This window comes from Nothobranchius furzeri, chromosome 1 (genome assembly GCF_043380555.1).
Source record: "Nothobranchius furzeri strain GRZ-AD chromosome 1, NfurGRZ-RIMD1, whole genome shotgun sequence".
Classification (NCBI taxonomy): domain Eukaryota; kingdom Metazoa; phylum Chordata; class Actinopteri; order Cyprinodontiformes; family Nothobranchiidae; genus Nothobranchius; species Nothobranchius furzeri.
This window is the reverse complement of record NC_091741.1, coordinates 75,179,810-75,193,165: the sequence shown is the minus strand read 5'-3', so window position 1 is coordinate 75,193,165 and position 13,356 is coordinate 75,179,810. Positions and strand designations below refer to the sequence as shown.

At 42.2% G+C, this 13,356-nt stretch overlaps 1 protein-coding gene and 1 long non-coding RNA gene across 2 annotated transcripts in view; one reads left to right on the top strand and one right to left on the bottom strand.

The window, feature by feature from the left end:
• The window catches only part of LOC139069636 (uncharacterized), a 438,794-nt gene that overhangs the window by 379,965 nt on the left and 45,473 nt on the right, over positions 1 to 13,356 (bottom strand). The window lies entirely within an intron of this gene.
• Positions 7,367 to 7,980, top strand: LOC129162908 (uncharacterized). Its single transcript, XR_011521276.1, has 3 exons — positions 7,367 to 7,495; positions 7,711 to 7,744; positions 7,842 to 7,980. It is a non-coding gene; the product is annotated as an uncharacterized lncRNA (long non-coding RNA).

The window sequence follows — 13,356 nt, the reverse complement described above, 5'->3', positions numbered from 1 at the left end:
AGCTGGGTTGGGCGCCTCCAGATGGTCTCCAGCAAGAGGCTCTGGTGTTGATGCAGGGGCTGAAGCTGCGGGCTGAGACGCTGCTGTAAGAAGTTCTTGTTCTGATGGCTGGGACACAGGTTGAGGTGGTGCGTAATGGCAGCAGTATTCATCAACACTGCCCTCATCATCAGAGTCTGGCACAACAGTGACGGGTTTATCAGTCTTTTTCTGTTCACGTCTTGTACGATTATTTTTTTCAGGTACTTTTTCCAAAGGTAAGTAGTCACATGACATAAGCAAGTTTCTGTGAAGCACCCTAAAATGGCCCCCGCCTCCCTCCAATTTTATGGTAAATGGTAAATGGCCTGTATTTGATATAGCGCCTTCTAGAGTCCTGGAACCCCCCAAGGCGCTTTACAACACAATCAGTCATTCACCCATTCACACACACATTCACACACTGGTGGGGATGAGCTACAATGTAGCCACAGCTGCCCTGAGGCGCACTGACAGAGGCGAGGCTGCTGAGCACTGGCGCCAGCGGTCCCTCCGACCACCACCAGCAGGCAATGTGGGTTAAGTGTCTTGCCCAAGGACACAACGACAGCGACAGACTGAGCGGGTCTCGAACCTGCGACCTTCCGATTGCGAGGCGAGCACTTAACTCCTGTGCCACCCCTCTGTGGGCTCGGCTAGGAGGGAGAGGGGAATAAACATAAGATGGACCAGTATAACAAAAAGTGGCCCTCGTTGGGGAGAAAAAGGCTTGACCAAGCAAAACACAACTCAGTGTCCTTGTATTTTCAAAGTGTTTATTACCAAAATTAAAGAAGAACCAAAAGAAGGGCCAAAAAACTCTTTTCTAGGAATTAACTAAGTTAACCTTAATTAATTAACGGAAACTGACCAGAAGACCAACCACTCTATATATCCTAAAATTAAATCTCCTTTATTTAAAAGGGAATGAAAACTCAAAAAGGGGCAAAAATCCCACCAAGTATTTAAACAAGGTTTGTCTAGAAGACAAACCAAACTAAAAGTTCTAAATTAACTAAGGTTACCAACACACCAAAAACAGCTCAGGAAACCCGGGACTGCAAAAGGGGAAAACCCCACCAGGTAATTTACCACAAGATGGTCTAGCAGACACACCAAAAACCAAAGATTTACCAGTTAACTCAAAATAATCCCAACCACTCAAAATGTTCTAAAGTCACTTCTTTAGAAGTAGACAAACTGGTTTACACCACAAAATCTTAGGTAACCACCAACGGGGAGAGAACACACGTTGCCTCTGCAACCACAAACATTTCTCTCCCCCTGATGAGCTCCAGCTGGCCGCTTTTAAAGAGCCAGCTGATAAGATGAAAAGTTCCAGCTGGGCCGTGAATTTTACCTCCTAGATAGGGAGGTCAGGCCCCATTTGTCTGACTACTGTGTGAACAGTGTCCTCCCAATAGTCTCTCAGTTTCCCTGGGCCTCCTCTAGGTGTCAGGTTTTTGACCAGAACTCTCTCGCCAGGTTGTAACACAGAACTCCTTACTTTTGTGTCGTAGTGTCTTTTGCTTTTTTCAGCAGCTTTCTTTGCATTCTCATTTGCTATAGAGTATGCTTGTTCCATGCCCTTTCTCCATTTTTCAACATAGTCTCTGTGGTCACTAGAATCTGTTTCTGAGCACAGTCCAAAGAGCATATCTACTGGTAGCCTGGGTGACTGTCCAAACAGTAGGTAAAATGGGGAGTAGCCAGTGACTTCGCAATGTGTGCAGTTATATGCATACATAAGCTTATTGATGGATTCCTTCCAGTTTGCCTTTTGTGTTTCAGTTAGCGTTCTAAGCATTTGCAACAATGTCCTGTTCATACGCTCAACTTGACCGTTCCCCATTGGGTGATAGGGTGCTGTCCTAGAACCGGCCATGCCACACAGTTTCTTGAGCTGACTGAATAGCTGATTTTCAAATTCACCTCCTTGGTCATGGTGAATGCGACAGGGGAAGCCAAACTTTAGGGCATAGTCATTGAATATCAGATTTGCAGCAGTTTTGCCTGACTTTGAGGTGGTGGCATAGGCTTGTGCAAAACGTGTGAAGTGGTCAGTTATAACTAGAATAAATTCATAACCGCCTTTGCATTTTTCAAGATGGAGAAAGTCTATTCACACTAGCTCAAAGGGCTGCGTGGTTACAATGTTTGTTAAGGGAGCTCTTATTTCATGGCTGGGCTTTTTCTGCTTTACACAGGAACAAACGTTGGTCACATAATGCTCGACGTCTGCCTGCATGTGTGGCCAAAAGAAGCGTTCACGTATCAAAGACACTGTGCGGTCAACACCCTGATGGCCCTTATTATTGTGCAGCTCTTCAAACACAGCCCTTTTGAACTGATCGGGCAGGACTAGCTGTTTCCGGGCAGACGTTAGTCTATACAAGATGCCATTGTTATCTAGCCTTAACTTGCCCCACTCTCTGAACAAGCATTTTGTCTTAGGGTCAAAAGTTCTTAGCTCTTTGGGCAGTGGTTTTAAGTCTGTCTGTTTACTCTGTAATACAGGGCTTATAACAGGATCAAAATTTTGCACTTCACTAAGCTGTCCTTTTGGTATGGGTGTGAATGTTGCTGCTGCTGGCTCACCTTCTGCTGTCACTGACATTGCTGCAGCTGAGAGTGTCCATGTAGCAGGTGTGTCTTTCTGTACCGCAATGGCCTGGATAGCAGCTGAGATAGAGTCCGGTGGCACTTCCTCAGAGCAGTCTCTCATCAAGGTTTCTACATCAAGTGGCATTCTTGATAAAGCATCTGGTGCACTGTTTTCCTTTCCTGGTTTGTACTTAATGGTGAAGTGAAAATCAGCGAGCTCAGCGACCCATCTTGATGTGGTGGCATTCAGTTTGGCTGTTGACAAAATGTATGTTAGCGGGTTGTTATCGCTATAGACAGTAAATGTTGGGGCATAGTACAAATAGTATCTGAATTTGTCAGTGATAGCCCACTTCAATGCTAAAAATTCTAGTTTTCCTGCATGCTAGTGGTAGTTTTTTTCAGCTGCTGTTAGAGTACGGGAGCCATAAGCAATAACTCGCAGCTTACCATCTTGTCTCTGGTACAGGACGGCACCTAACCCCTTGTGTGAGGCGTCTGTGTGTAAGATGAACGGCTGTGTGAAATCTGGGAATCCCAGCACCGGTGGGTGAAGCAAACTGTCTATTAGTTCCTCAAGTGCACCCTGATGCTGGTCAGTCCACACAATTAGTTTTGAGGAGGGCACAACTTGACTGGCTCTCTTTGTTTTTGCCTTTGGTTCTCTTGTGGTGACTGAGTCCTTTTTGGTCTTGTCAGCATTTAACAGTTCATACAAACAACCTGCTCTTCTGGAGAAGTCTTTTATTTATTGTCTGTAGTAGGAGAGAAGACCTAACATTTTTCTGAGCTGACCAATATTTTGTGGTTTTATACCTTTGAGTGCTTTGACTGCTTCAAGGTCTGCAGGATCCACTTTGCTGCCCTCTGCAGACACTATTCTGCCCAAATAGCACACCTCAGGCTTAAACATGTCACACTTACTTGGCTTAAGCTTTATGCCAAAACCTCTCAATCTCTGGAGCACTTTTCTCACGTCCTCCAAGTGATCTTTGAACATCTTGCTGTAGACTAATGTGTCATCCAGATAGGGGATGCAGATGTTGTCGCGCAGCCCATCCAGGCACTCTTCCATACAGCGCTGAAATGCTGCAGGGGCATCCAAAGGGGATTCGGATCCACTCATATAATCCCCAGGGGGTCACAAAGGCAGTTAGTGGACGACTTCCTTCTGATATGAACCCCTGGTGGTACGCTTTTCCCTGATCTAAAAGCGAAAACCAGGAATTTCCACCCAAACTGTCCATAATGTCCTGGACGCGTGGAATGGGTTGGTGGTCAGGATGAGTTTTCCGATTCAGGTCTCTGTAGTCTATGCACAGTCTTAAGGTACCATCTTTTTTTCTAACACAAACGACTGGTGAGGAGTATGATGAGTCTGACTTTCTGACCCAGCCTTGTGCTATTAAGTCATGCAGGTAACTTTTCATCTCTTGGTAGAGCGGCCGTGGCACAGACAGGTATGTGCATTTGACTGGTTCGTTGTCTTTGAGTGAGATGGTCATTTTCAGTTTTTCAATACAGCCTATATCATTGTCTGTTCTAGAGAAAGAATGGCATTCCTCTCTGAGCATCTGTTTCGCCAGTACTCCCTGTTCTTCACCCAGGTGGCTAAGATCCACAGGCGGGTCCCACTCTTCACTGGAGCTACACTGAGCTTGTGTGTTTGTCTGGTTAACAGTAGCTACAGATGTGGCTTTTTCAAACATCTGGGCAGGTAAAACACCTGTAATAGTCTGGACCCAGCCAACTAATGTACGGCCTGGAATGTCAATTTCATGGTCAGTGGGGTTAGAGACACCTAGTGTTATGACCGGTGAGGCACCCTTTTTAACATTAACCAAAGTGTCAAAAACTCAAGATTGTCTGGCCACTGAGGGTTTAAGTCTGGCTCAAATATCATGACCATGTCCTGTTTAAATGGCCCTGCTGCTATACGACCCTCAACATGCACTTGGCTTTGTTTAGGTACAGTAATACAGTCTTTCGTTGTCATCACGTTGTACTCGTTAACTGTATCTGCACTAACAGCCTGTATAAACGCTTTCACTTTGTATCTGTTGAGACTGGGAAATGCTTTCCTCACTGTGCTGTACAGTTTAGCTTGGTCAGCCTCATTCACAATGTATTCAATGACATTGTAACCTATAATAGGGCATGTGAGCTGAAAACCTTTCATTACCAACATGGGGATGGTCAATTTCTCCGTTTGTTCAGTTCCAGAAACAAGTTGGAACGTTGTCTCAACCCACCCAAGGTATGGCATGTTGGTCCCATTTGCTGCAGTCAGGGTGAGTTCAGATGTGTCCATGATATCTGCTACATCTCTCAGCTCTGTGTGTGGCAGATAGTTCTCTTTCCATTTCTCATCGATGATTGATACCTGTGAGCCTGAGTCCCATAGAGCTTGAAGCATGTGGCCATCCAAGAGACACTCAACCAGACATTGCCTGCCCACCAGAGATGTGACTTTGTGAGGAATGTTTACATGAGTTTGCGGCAGTGGTACCTGAACAGTCTCATTGTCTTTGTTAGTCTTTAAGCCAGTGCATTGTCTCTTATGTTGTCTCCAGTGTCGTTTCTGGCATGCTTTTGAACAATAAAGTGCATTTTTACATGCTGGACACCGTCTCATGCCTGACTTTTCTTGTTTACAGTTGGAGCAATGTTGGGACTTGTGGATGATGGGCATGGTTAACACTCGCCCCTCGGTGGTAACCATTGCTAGTTTAAATGTTTCTCTTTATATGTTCCCATACCTCTGCCTCTACATCCAGCCTGAAAGTGTTCTTCACTCCCCCAGAGGTAGCAGTGTGTGCAGCGTTCGTTGACTCCACCCTGCTGGCAACAGTGGCACCTCCTCTCACGACGGGCTGGACTACCTGTGTAGGATACTGAGGGGGTGGTGGTCGTTGACTGGGGCCCTGGAAGCTATAATACTGCTGTTGCTGCTGGCCTCTATCATACTGCATAGCTGGTGGTGGGGCATATGACTGAGGACAAGGCACCGGCTGCTGTAGAGTCTCCTTAATCTGAGCTATCTCTGCACTGAGAACTCTCAGGGAGGCTACACCTCAGTTAAAAGCTCGGGTGGTATCTTAGCTTTGCCTTCTTTCACAGGGTTCTTCGCTGGCGACACATCGTCTGACTGTACTGCGCTCACACTTGTAGCAGTCTGCAATGCTAGACATCTTTTCTTGTTTTTCCTTTCTGCCTCATTGGCACAAGCCGTATTTAACCTCTCCAACAGGAGTTCATCAGGTGTCTTAGGTGCATTGGCTATCTCGGCTACCAGTGAGGTTGTAGTGTTTGGTTGCTCTCGGTGCTCTGAATAACCCCCATCATTTCCATTTGGTTCAGTCTCCACTATTGTTTCTTTCATTACGTCAGCAATCTTATCATTAAAGAGCAAGTAACGTCTAAATTAACTTTTTTTGCTGATGAACTGCATAAATGAGTGTCTAATAGTGTTTTAAATGTGTGCATTCTTTATTTTAGCATTTTGGTGCATTTTCTTTAAAAATTAAAAATTCTGTCTAAAAACCACAGTAATGCACCACCTTCAGCTGAAAACATAGAATTTGAGTCATTTTGAATAAATTTTAGCCAATGGCTAAAGAGTAAAGTACTACGTAAACCAGTAGAGTACTACGTAGCAGCTCCGTGCCAAAGTTATAAAAGCAACGAGCGTCTCGGCCACGCCCTGTGGCGAGTGGGAGTTGGATTTGCAAGCGAGCGTAGGAGGTCAGCGGTAGTTCAGCATTAGCATATAGCATTAGCATATCCTAGTCTTTAGCATATCTTTTAGTGTTATAAATAATTATTTAGTGTTAGATTTGGCTGTTGGATATTGTAGTTTAGTTAGTGTTTGGCTGTTAGTGTAATTGGGAAAGTATTTCGGGTTTAGTGTTCCATATCGTCTTAGTATTGGTGAGTAGGTGTAGTGTAGTATGCTTGCGGTGACTCTGTGGGCATTTTACCCGCGATTCTGCACGCCTCCGTTTGAAGAGGGAGGCTGCCCACCGTGGCTTTTCCGCGATTTAGATGCAGCCCACCGACTCTGCTCCCCCACCACGGCGGGCTCCAGTCTGAGGTGAGTACGCTAAATAAACGTTTTAACATCTTCTAAAGACAATTCCGTACCTAAATGCAAAGTCTGAGAGATGTGGTTCACTTCCTTTAGCTAGTCAGTCGGTAATTCTGCAAGAGTGGCTCTAACTGACGCAGCACTAGTTGACAGACAGCATTACAGCGTGAAATCCAGCTTCTGACCCGGTTCTGTAAGGAATTCTGTTCAGGAGGTCACATTTCAGGCTCTCCACATCATGTGTGACTGACTTTTACGTTATAACAACGATCACACACTAGGAATGTTATAAAGCGCCTATATAGGAGATTCTTTTGTATATTATCTGACTTTATAAACTCCCAACAACAATGTGCTTATATTTTTTTTTCAGGCTAAATCTACCCAAGACACTGGCTGTCAGACTGATTTAGCTGCAAGAATGCACTTGTCCAGGCAGACGTGAAGCCTTACCTGTAGCAAAGGTGAATTATTTTTAATAATCGTATATGTAAACATTTTATTATTACCTTCTAGTTTTAATTTGTTTTACAGATTATTGTTACATGTGATTTTATGCTCTTTTAAACATTTACAAATGTGCTGCTTCTTTGTTTTTACATAGCCAGCCAGAATGGAGCTCACAGCCGCAGTGTGTCTTGTGACACAGGGACCATGACGGAAATTTATCTTCCAGATAGTCCCAGAGCAGCATCCACACCCCCTGAAAAGACCAAGATGTAAGGTGTCTGCTGTTGATTCCAGCTTCCACCTCAGTGACAGTGCAAGCTCAGTGAACTGTTCAAGGTAAAAAAAAAAATTAAACATTTCAGAATTTTTAAGATATTAACAATTAAATAAGTATGTGATTACATCATGACATCATGAAGGAGACTACTGATTCTGCCCCCGTGACACTTGGTGGTGACGTGTGAGCTGATTCACCTGGAAAACAACTTTTACATTAAATATTTTGTTTTTGCTATCAAAAGTAAATTAACTAATAACCTGCATTATTGCAGGACACTCAGCAAAATATGGACTCTACACCATGAGGCAGGTACACGTTAATAACTCTATAAGAGCACATAAGGTGAGCAACACCACATATTGTACACTGTCCTGAATTTGTTTTCTTTCTGCATCTCATTAGCCTGGCTGATCACCTGATAACTCTGTCATCTGGTTATGACAGCATGAGGATGTCCTCACACACCTGTAACCTATCAGCTCATCTGGCAGAATAGAGAGAGAAGAGACAACACCACATCTCCTGTTCCTGCAAAGCCTTCAGCCATCCTTCGATGACTGAGAACCTCCATCAGCTCTGTCTCCTGTCTGCCTACAATTATTATAATAAATATTGTGTTTGACAAGTTTTTGTGCTGCCAAATATCTCATTTTAATTCCAGTTTTGATATTTTAATGGATATTTATAAATTACATTGATTGAATTATCACATTGCATGCTTAACTAGCTCTATTGTGATGAATTAAACCAGCACCTCACTGTTAAAAGCTCGTTTTAATTTCAAGCATGTTTAAGTATTTATGGACATGAACAAAAACAGGAAATATATAAATTGAGATTTATTTAATTAATATAACAAATAAGGGGGAAAGAGTCATTGAAAGGCACATTCTTCTGGAAGCTCCTGATCCTGACGACACCAGCAGAGGAGACCACCTGCAGACACCAGAGACCAGCTGCAGACACCAGAGGACCTAGAACCAAGAGAGCAGCTGTTATTAGTAAATAAATAAATCAGGGCAGTTTTAGTGAGCTGAACACATTACAGAATACTTTTCTCATGGGGTATTTTCATAACTTTATGCAGCAGACTGTAACTTGAGCCCAGGGCTACCGGAGAGCTGCTATCCAGCACGTTTCAGTGGATTTTCCTGCTTTAACAAGTTAGATTAACTGTTAAGCAGCTCAGCTATTTGTTGCTGATTAAAACCAGGTGTGCTGAAGCAGATAAACCTCTAAAACATGCTGAATACTAGCTCTCTCGGGCCGTGGAGACAAACCCTGCAGCTAATCCAATGCTATGGCTAACGGCTACTTACCGTTCAGAGGTGGTTCTGTTGGGTCGGTTCTGGGAGTTACAGGCAACTCACAAACTCACAACAATAAGGCTCAGGTCCGCTTGTCTCCTCCAAATAGACTTGGTTCCTTTCTTCTCGAGTGTCTGGGTAAGGAGGGGGAGAAACGTCCTCCACTTCTAATAACTGCATAGAGTGAAGGGAGCTAGCATCATCTAGTTAGCCGTCGTCTTCGTCACTGCCGCGGCTCCGCCCTCTCGGTCCTCCAGGCAACGCCTACTAATGTTGCATTTTTTTAAAATTGATACGTGGGTAGAGAAGGACTCCGAGGCTCAATTGACCCGCTCTTTAAGCAACAACAGTTCTGACATTCCTTCATCCTCAAGTTCTGTTATATCTTCTCTCTCAATGTATATTTGGATGTGTGTTAGCAGTGACAGTCGTGTTTGTCCGCTAACATCTATTTTCTCTGCAATGCCCAGGATCTCGCAGATTGACACTAGTTGCTCTTTGGACATGGTGTGCATTTCACGCACAACCTGCTCTCGCAGCTCTTCCACCGACGACATTGTGGCAGTAGGCAGGAAGAATTTTGCATGTACAGGTGACACTTAGCTGAGTCATTTGGCAGCCCCCGAAGATCTCTGGATGGCCTCAGGAACATGCGCTAAAACACAGCTACCAGTTCGCCTCAACAGCAACAATTTCCTTGCTGCAGTCTGCCTGGGATGTATGGGGGAATTTAGCTGTTTTGGACTACGATGTGCAGATTATGGACACCGGACATCTAAGCAGCAATCCCAGCGGTGCCTCCAAATGTTACACCCCTGAAAACAGGGGGAAAAGAATCACGAGAGTGATTATGATTTGCGTCTCTCATACAGTCGTTTATTGCAGTCAAAATGAACAGAAACATCTCACATTCTGTACTGCTAGATGTCACATGGTGGAAGAAAACACTAATAAACCGAAATACTAAAGCGCTTACTGTACATATACTGGAGCAGGTTTCCTGACAAAATGTCTGACAACAGCGGCATTTTTAGCTCCTGCCATTATCCTACTGGCCATTACGCAGTACAAAATCGAGGCTCAATACCGCCACGTATAAGTGCACAAAACTGTAATATAATACTTCTAACGCTTACAAACAATGGAGAATTACCTCGTAAATATCTTAACAGTATACACATTGGGAATATATCAACCTTTAACCACTTTTACCTGAAAACAGGGGGAAAAGAATCACGAGAGTGATTATGACTTGCGTCTCTCATACAGTCGTTTATTGCAGTGAGGAGAACGGGCGAAAACCCCCTAGTGGAGAATAGAGACACTACTAATCGATTCCAGAAAAGGCTTATTAGCCGATCACTGATGTATAGATTGCAGTTCTCTTAAATAACATGCAAACCATCAATATAACATGACAAATAATAACCTCTTAACCATTTTCTCCCCATATTTACATTATTTCTGTTCTTATATCAAATGATATGAATTAGTATCAAGTGAACAGTTTTATATGCAGTAGTCCTTCAACCTGCCACATGCACATTCAACATCTGGCCATAGTCCAAGTCCTGTCTTGTGTGTGTAGTTTGAAGTATTTCGTTATGAATAAAACATTTTCACGTATAGAACTTTGTCCATTCATATATTAGCTACAGTAGCAGCGGTCTCAGGGTTGAGAGTGAAACATTTTATCTAAATGTCTTTTATCAAATAGAGGGGCATTGCAGGAAGTCGAGAGCAATAAGGGACGTTATTGGATTAAAAAATTTAGGAAACATGATTGTGTCCCATTAAGATGATGAAACTTGACCTCTGTTATATCTGAAAAACACATCTGACTGGATGCTGCATCAAAGTTTAAGTCAAATCTTGCACGACCAATTAGAATTTTAAAATGAGTCATTTTCTCTAAATCTGCATCATTTTTAGCCTGTAGATGAATCCATCCACAAAATGTAATCAACAAAATTAAACCCATTTTATCTGGCTTTGTTCTCCTCAAATTGCCTGATTATCACAGTGGAGTCGTCATCATGTGATTGTGAAGAGCCACATCCCAGAATGAGATTATTCAGCCCATAGTGTTGTATTAGAAATTAGAACAATTAATTCAGCCCCCTGAGGGCAGATAACTTGGCAGGAAATGGACCCACTCTAGAGCAGAAGTCCCATCTGTCACCGTGAGGGAAGCTTAATGTTGACTTTGGTGTGGTCCTATTATTTTTGACCCTACCCTGAGTGTAATTTGTCATAAAGGGAACACCTGCTGGTCAGATCAGATGTCTGTTTTAGCTTTGAAACATATCAGAAGGCTTTTCTGAAGTCGTTGGTGCATAAAATTACCTGACAAGACTTCTATCAGGTTTGTGATTAGGTGTCCAACCTGAATGTGACCTGATATCCAGTCACGGTTGTTCTCTCCTCCTCATAAAGAAGCTCTGTTAACGGTTAGATTCCTTGAAATTCAGATGAGTCATGTCCATCGCTAACCATCTGCAACACTTTGAGCTGATTCAAGGTGTAAAAGTTCAAAAGAGACTTGTATTGATTGTTTTTAAAAAGAGACGGTCCCTCATTGTCACTGTGAAAGTAATTTTTTTTGTCATCTTTATCTTCTGTCCAACATGTTTTTCAAACAAATGAAAAGGAATTTATCTTACAGGCAGCAGCTTTTAAAGTTGATCTCATGATGATATGGATACCTCATACAAAATTGGCCTCAGAAGCAGAAAGGCCTGCTTCCCTGACACTCTCCTGTTAAAATGAATAGTCTTGCATCTGAGCATGGTGTTCTGCTCGACTGGAATTGTCTGCCAAGTTTCCTCAGTCAGAACTCAACAGAAACCAATAGAGAAAAATGAAAGAAATATGGAAGGAGAGATCTGCAAAACTCTGCTCTGCCAGATGCTCACAGAAAAGATACAAAACACAAAAGAGACAGCCATAGGGCTCAGGGTGGAAAATTATCCCTTCTTTCTTTTCACCAAGTGGTTGTCTGCTGTTTTCACTTGCACAACATATTTGTCATCAGAAATTTAAAAGCTGGACATCATGAACTGACAATATTTTCTGATCTCCACATTGTCTACAGAAGCTAAATGATCAAAATTCTAAATCTAATCCTGAAACAGGGTTTCACATTTAGTAAACAATGATTTGATTTTGTAATTAGACACTGATTGCCAGACATTAATTGTTTTACGTCTCCATATTTACATATTAATGTTGCGGAAAGCTGCAGCAGCAACACATTAGTGAAGAAAGGTGGCAAAATTTAGCTTTTTCTTAGTTTCTCTTTCTTTTTATACGTACAGACAAACACACTGCTCCCCTACAAAATAAAGGGAACACAAAAATAAAACATTCTAGATCTGAATTAATGAAATATTTTTATTAAATACTTTACAGCTAAATATGCTGACAAAAGAAATCACGCAAAAATAACCAATGGAAATCAAATGTATCAACCCATGGAGGTCTGGATTTGGAGTCACATGCAAAATTAAAGTGGAAAAGCACACTTCATCCACACTGCCACACTGTGTGCTTCATAATCTCAGAGAGAGTACAGAGAAGAGTGCAAACGACCAATATCCACAGCCGTGTTAAACGTTTATCAGAGAGAGCATACATGTAGACATGAATTCACACTATTAAAGATAAAATGTTCCTTTGGAAGTTGTCACACTTTGTTCAAAGTGATGTTTTTATGCAAAATAATAGGGATGAGCGAGTACACCACTATCTGTATCTGTATGTGTTCAACCATCTAAATTATCTGTATCTGTACTTGGAGTGGGTGTGGCATAACCCGGAAGTTGGTGTGGTTTAATCGGATGTGGGTGTGGTTTGCATCAATACATAATTTTAAATCTGAAATGTATATGGATTGATCAGAAGTTGCTATGTGTATTGTTTATTTGAAAACTATTTACAGAGCAGCCTCAGAACTGAGATGAAATATTTTTTATCACAAAGGAACTATTACAGAACACGTTTTTCAATAAAACCAGAACATTATTATTTAAGTGCATGAATTAATACATCTGAACTCATGCAGTAGGTACTAGGAAATATGAAATACTAGAACCAGACACAACTTTATATATTTTTTTATTTTAATTTGATTAAACTGATTTTTCTTAACGTTCTTGGCATTTTTCCCGCACAAAGTTAAGCAAAACAATGTTGATTAAGGTGTGTGTGTGAGAGAGATGGAGAGGGAGAGAGAGAGAGTTAAAAAAAATTTAAAACCCGACCGGAGCTGAGGCAGTGACTGACGCAACACGTCAGCTCTGTCTTGTCAAATGCACCACTTAAGTTCAGTGGCGGCGCCAGGGGGGTGCTAGGGGGCGCTATAGCTACACCTGGATTAGTCATTGCACACCCATAGCACCCCCAAGTAAATATTAGATTTTTTTTTTTACAATTTAATTTTAATTTAACGTGCGGATGTGCTAATATTTAACATACAAAACAAAAATAATCAGTAAATTATCATATCAATAGTAAAAACTTAAACCAAAACTGGAAATTGATGTTAATCTTTGACCTCATTTTCCACCTGCGAACGAGTGAAAGGTAGAGCTAGTGGTAAAATTGATCGG